The sequence below is a fragment of the Psammomys obesus genome, unplaced genomic scaffold, assembly GCF_907164565.1.
Source record: "Psammomys obesus unplaced genomic scaffold, mPsaObe1.curated_primary_1811, whole genome shotgun sequence".
Taxonomy (NCBI): Eukaryota; Metazoa; Chordata; class Mammalia; order Rodentia; family Muridae; genus Psammomys; species Psammomys obesus.
Window position 1 is genome coordinate 370,525 of NW_026594462.1, and position 6,000 is coordinate 376,524.

The 6,000-nt window shown below is 40.3% G+C and overlaps 1 non-coding gene across 1 annotated transcript; it reads left to right on the forward strand.

The window, feature by feature from the left end:
• The first annotated feature begins 505 nt into the window (after positions 1 to 505).
• On the forward strand, positions 506 to 640 carry LOC129685590 (small nucleolar RNA SNORA67). The gene has a single exon (XR_008721514.1). It is a non-coding gene; the product is annotated as a small nucleolar RNA SNORA67 (small nucleolar RNA).
• The last annotated feature ends 5,360 nt before the right edge of the window (positions 641 to 6,000 follow it).

Genomic DNA, 6,000 nt, shown 5'->3' on the forward strand with positions numbered 1-6,000 from the left:
GAGAATAGATAAATCAAGATGAAAAGGGAGAGGGCAGAAGATGAGAAGGGAAGGGAAGAGAAAGAAAGAAAAGCAAATTTCACCTACTAATGTATTTAGCTAAACTTCTATATCCAAAAATTATCTTATGAAGTGGCTGGAGGTACAGGAGTCTGACACTGTTATAGATTCTAGAGGGGAGTTTTGAATTCTCTATTGCCATCACATGAAGTTCATCCTTGTATGTAAAGAAGCGTCAATGCTGGTGATTCAGGAATATGTACTGCTTAATAGAGATTCCTTACCAAAGTTTCAGCCAAGCATAGCATGTTTGCTTGTAAAATTGTTGGCATCTTCAAGCGTAAATGTATATTGGGTAGATGTAGGAAAGCCTTATTTGTGATTGAAGATGAGTTGTCATAAACATTCCCAACCATGATTGGTATGTTTTACTCGTGTATCACTAGGGACCCAATATAAGCTTTGAGGTAGTCATCCTCACAATACTATTAATAATCAGATTCTCCTCCAATGGGGTTAACCTCTCCAAGGGGCTAGCTTTTAAGGAACGTAGCAACTTGGAAGAAAACCAGGATCGCTTGAGGTCTCTGGTAAACAAAAGATACTTGTTTTCTTTGCCTTCCTTTGGCTGCCAATATGGATGACTAGTTATTCAGGGTAAAATATGGCATTCTCTGACAGAATACTGTCTGTCTTGACCTAGGCCCGAGGCATCAACATGCAGCAGTTCTCTTTAGTCATCAATTATGACCTTCCCACCAGCAGGGAGAACTACATCCACAGAATTGGTTGAGGTGGTTAGTTTGGCCGTAAGGGTGCGGCTATTAACGTGGTGACAGAAGACAAGAAGACCCTTCGAGACATTGAGATTTTCTACAACACCTCCATTGAAGAGATGCCCCTCAATGTTGCTAACCTCATTTGAGAGGCTGTCCTGCAACTGGGCACTAGCCAGGGTTCAGGCCTGGGGGACTGAGGAACAGCTGGTAAGGGGAGAAGGGAGCCAAGGGATGGACATCTTGGTTTTTTTTGTTTTGTTTTGTTTTGTTTTTTGTTTTTTTTCTCTCTCTTTGAATAAATGTCACTTTTTTGAGGCAAAATAAAAAGAATCGGGTTCTTTTCATTCATGAGTTGAGCACTGAAGAAATGGACTGTGTTCTGCAGGTCAAGTAGACCATCAGGTAGATGACTCTCTAATGAGATTGTTGCTTCAATAATTGGATAGTAAGTTTCCATAAAGTCAGTATTATGAACAGGTCAATACACAAAAATGACACGTAGAAATATATAATGATGCAAACAAGACTCTACGATTTATAAATTAATTCACCAAGAGTTCTTGTAACAAAGCGGTCAATATAACATGGATATATTGTGAATTGTGGTTACAAGTGCCACAGTAGATATATTAAAATATTTATTCAAATTAAAATGTAAGAGGGCAAGTTCCTTAACCTTCTGAAATTTATTCCACAAAGAAAAAAAAATCCTGGACTCAAGCTTCCACACCAATATCAGATAGTAGAGACACTTTACTTCATATTGTCTTGTACAAAAATTGACGAAGATGATTCCACATGGTTCTGAGTTATAATGGAGCTTCCCCATAAAGAGTCAGTACAGCCTTACTCAATACAATAGGCTAAGAAATAAAAAGTCCAGTGTCAGAAATGGTTTTTCCTTTGTAGTTGTTCTGTGAGTAACCATAGATTAAAAAAAAAAATTAAAGCCTACTGCCAATTTTGTTTTGATGACAGTGTCCTTCGATTTACAGAAGCTTTTCTCAATAGAGGAATTATCGAATGGCAGATAAACACTTAAAGAAATGTTCAACATCTTTAATCATCAGGGAATTGCAAATCAAAACTACACTGAGATTTCAACTTACACCCATCAGAATGGTTAAGATGAATAACTCAAGTGACAACACATGCTGGAAAGGATGTGGAGAAAGGGGAACCCTCCTCCACTGCTGATGGGAATGTAAACTTCTACAACCACTTTGGAAATCAATCTGGTGCTTTCTCAGACAACTAAGAATAAAGTTTCCTCAAGATCCAGCCATACCACTCGTAGGCATATATCCAAAAGAGGCTCAAGTACACAATAAGGACATTTGCTCAGCCATGTTTGTAGCAGCTTTATTTGTAATAGCCAGAAGCTGGAAACAGCCCAGATGCCCCTCAATTGAGGAATGGATACAGAAATTGTGGTATATCTACACAATGGAATAATACTCAGCAATAAAAACAAGGAAGTCATGAAATTTGAAGGTAAATGGTGGGAACTGGAAAAGATCATTCTGAGTGAGGTATCCCAGAAGCAGAAAGCCCCACAGGGTATATATGTGTATATATCAACTCATAAGTGGATACTAGACATATAATTAGGATAAACATACTAAAATCTGTACACCTAAGGAAGCTAATCAGGAAGGAGGACTCTGGCTAAAATGCTCAATCCCCCTTCAGAGAGGCAAAGAGGATGGACATCGGAGGAGGGAGAAAACAGGGAACAGGACAGGAGCCTACCATAGAGGACCTCTGAAAGGCTCTACCCTGCAGGGTATTGAGGCAGATGATGAGACTCATAGCCAAATTTTGAGCAGAGTACAGGGAATATTATGAAAGAAGTGGGAGACTGTAAGACCTGGAGAGGACAGGAGCTCCAAAAGGACAGCAACAGATCCAAAAAGTCTAGGCACAACAGTCTTTTCTGAAACTGATACTCCAGCCAAGGAGCACTCATGGAGATGATCTGGAAGCCCTGCACAGAGGTAGCCTATGGCAGTTCAGTATCCAAGTGACCTCCATAGTAATGGGGACAGGGACTGTCTCTGACATGAACTGACTGGCTTGCTCTTTGATCACCTACCCCAAGGGGGGAACGGTCTTACCAGGCCACAGAAAAAGACAATGCAACCACTCCTGATAAGACCTTATAGACTAGGATCAGAGGGAAGGGGAAGAGGACCTCCCTTATCAGTGGAATTGGAGAGGAACATGAGTGGGGAAGACGGAGGGTGGGATTGGGAGGGGAAGATGAAGGGAGAGACAGTGGGGATACAAAGTGAATAAATTGTAATTAATAAACACTCTCTAAAGCTATTTTTCAAGATAAAAATATTTCAATGCATTTTTTAAATTGTTGTCTCAATTCCAAACTCCTTGTTCCTTCACCATATTTTAATTCTTAAACTTTTTTTTATTAATTACACTTTATTCATTTTTTTTTAATTTTTTTATTTTTATTTTATTTTTCTTTTTAGTTACATTTTGTTAACTCTGTGTCCCAGCTGTATCCCGCTCCCTCATTCCCTCCCCAACCCCACACTCCCTCCCTGGTCTCCTCCCTGCCCCTTTCCAAGTCCCCTGATAGGGGAGGACCTCCTCCCCTTTCATCTGACCCTGTTTTATCAGGTATCTTCAGGGCTGGCTGCAAAGTCCTCCTCTGTGGCCTAACAGACTGCTCCTCCCCTGGGGTGGGGGTCAAACAGCCTGCCCTTGAGATCCTATTAGAAATAGTCCGTGTTCCCCTTACTTTGGAAAACTACTTGGTTACTGAGCTACCACAGGCCACATCCGAGCAGAAGTTCTAGGTTATATCCATAGATGGTCCTTGGTTGAGTGTCAGTCTCAGAAAAGACCCTGTGCCCAGATATATTTGGTCCTTGTGGAGCTCCTATCCTTTCCATATCACACTAACTTCCCTTCTTTCATATGATTCCCTGCACTCTGCCGAGGGTTTGGTTATGAGTCTTAGTGTCTGCTTTGAAACACTGCTAGGTAGAGTCTTTCAGATGCCTTTTGTGGTAGACTCCTGTCATAAGTTCAATGCACATCCCATTTGTCTTTCTAAATGAGGATTAATCACCTTTGCCTGTGTCCACTTTCTTGATTATCTTCTTTAGGTGTGTAGATTTCATTATGTTTATCATGTCTTGTAGGTCTATATAAGCGAGTATATACCAAGTTTGTCTTTCTCCTTCTGGGATACTTCACTCAGAATGATCTTTTCTAGATCCCACCACTTGCCTGCAAATTTCATGATTTCTTCCTTTTTGATTGCTGAGTAGTATTCCATTGTGTAAAAATACTACAGTTTCTGTATCCATTCCTCCGTTGATGGACATCTGGGTTGTTTCCAAGTTCTGGCTATTACAAATAAAGCTGCTACGAACATGGTTGAACAAATGTCCTTGTTGTGTACTTGAGCAAATTTTGGGTATATACCTAGGAGTGGTATAGCTGGGTCTTGAGGTAGCACTACTCCTAGTTGTCTGAGAAAGCGCCAGATTGACTTCCAGAGTGGTTGAACCAGTTTACATTCCCACCAGCAATGGAGGAGGGTTCCCTTTTCTCCACAACCTCTCCAGCATGTGCTATCACTTGAGTTTTTCATCTTGGCCATTCTGATGGGTGTAAGGTGATATCTCAGGGTCGTTTTGATTTGCATTTCCCTAATGGCTAATGAGGTTGAGCATTTCTTTAAGTGTTTCTCTGCCATTCGACGTTCCTCTTTCGAGAATTCTCTGTTTAGCTCTGTTCCCCATTTTTTAAGTAGATTACTTGGTTTGTTGCTTTTCTGCTTCTTTAGTTCTTTATATATACTTGATATTAGCCCTCTGTCAGATAAAGGGTTGGTGAAGATTCTTTCCCAATCTGTAGGCTGTCTATTTGTTTTGATGACAGTGTCTTTTGCTTTACAGAAGCTTTTCAGTTTCATGAGGTCCCATTTATTGATTGTTGCTCTTAGAGCCTGTGCTGTTGGTGTTCTGTTCAGGAAGTTGTCTCCTGTGCCAATGAATTCTAGGCTGTTTCCCACTTTTTTTTCCAGCTGATTTAGAGTATCTGGTTTTATGTTGAGGTCCTTGATCCACTTGGACTTTAGTTTTGTGCAGGGTGATAGATATGGATCTATTTTCATTTTTCTGCATGTAGACATCCAGTTGGTCCAGCACCATTTGTTGAAGATGCTGTCTTTTTTCCATTGAATGGATTTGGCTTCTTTGTCAAATATTGAGAATTCATACGTGTGTGGGTTTATTTCTGGGTCTTCTATGCGATTCCATTGATCCTCCTTTCTGTTTCTATGCCAATACCATGCAGTTTTTATTACTGTTGCCCTGTAGTACAGCTTGAGATCGGGAATGGAGATACCTCCAGATGATCTGTTGTTGTACAGGATCGTTTTGGAGATTCTGGGTTTTTTGTTTCTCCATATGAAGCTGAGAATCTTTTTTTCAAGGTCTGTAAAGAATTGAGTTGGTATTTTGATGGGAATTGCATTGAATCTGTAGATTGCTTTTGGCAGGATGGCCATTTTCACAATGTTAATCCTACCAATCCATGAGCACGGGAGATCTTTCCATCTTCTGAGATCTTCTTCAATTTCTTTCTTCAAAGACTTGAAGTTTTTCTCAAATAGGTCTTTCACTTGCTTGGTTAGAGTCACACCAAGGTACTTTATGTTGTTAGTGGCTATTGTGAAGGGTGTTGTTTCCCTAATTTCTTTCTCAGCCTTTTTGTCTTTGGTATACAAGAGGGCCTCTGATTTTTTTGAGTTGATTTTGTATCCTGCCACTTTGCTGAAGGTGTTTATCAGCTGAAGAAGTTCTCTGGTTGAATCTTTGGGGTCGCTCATGTATACTATCATATCATCTGCAAATAGTGACACTTTGACCTCTTCCTTTCCGATTTGTATCCCCTTGATCTCCTTTAGTTGTCTTATTGCTCTGGCTAGGACTTCAAGTACAATGTTAAAGAGATATGGGGAGAGTGGGCAGCCTTGTCTTGTCCCTGATTTCAGTGGGATTGATTTAAGTTTCTCTCCATTGAGTTTGATGTTGGCTATAGGCTTGCTGTATATTGCCTTTACTATCTTTAGGTATGTGCCTTGTATCCCTGATCTCTCCAAGACTTTAAACATAAATGGGTGCTGGACTTTGTCAAATGCTTTTTCAGCATCTAAGGAGATGATCATGTGGTTTTTCTCCTTCAT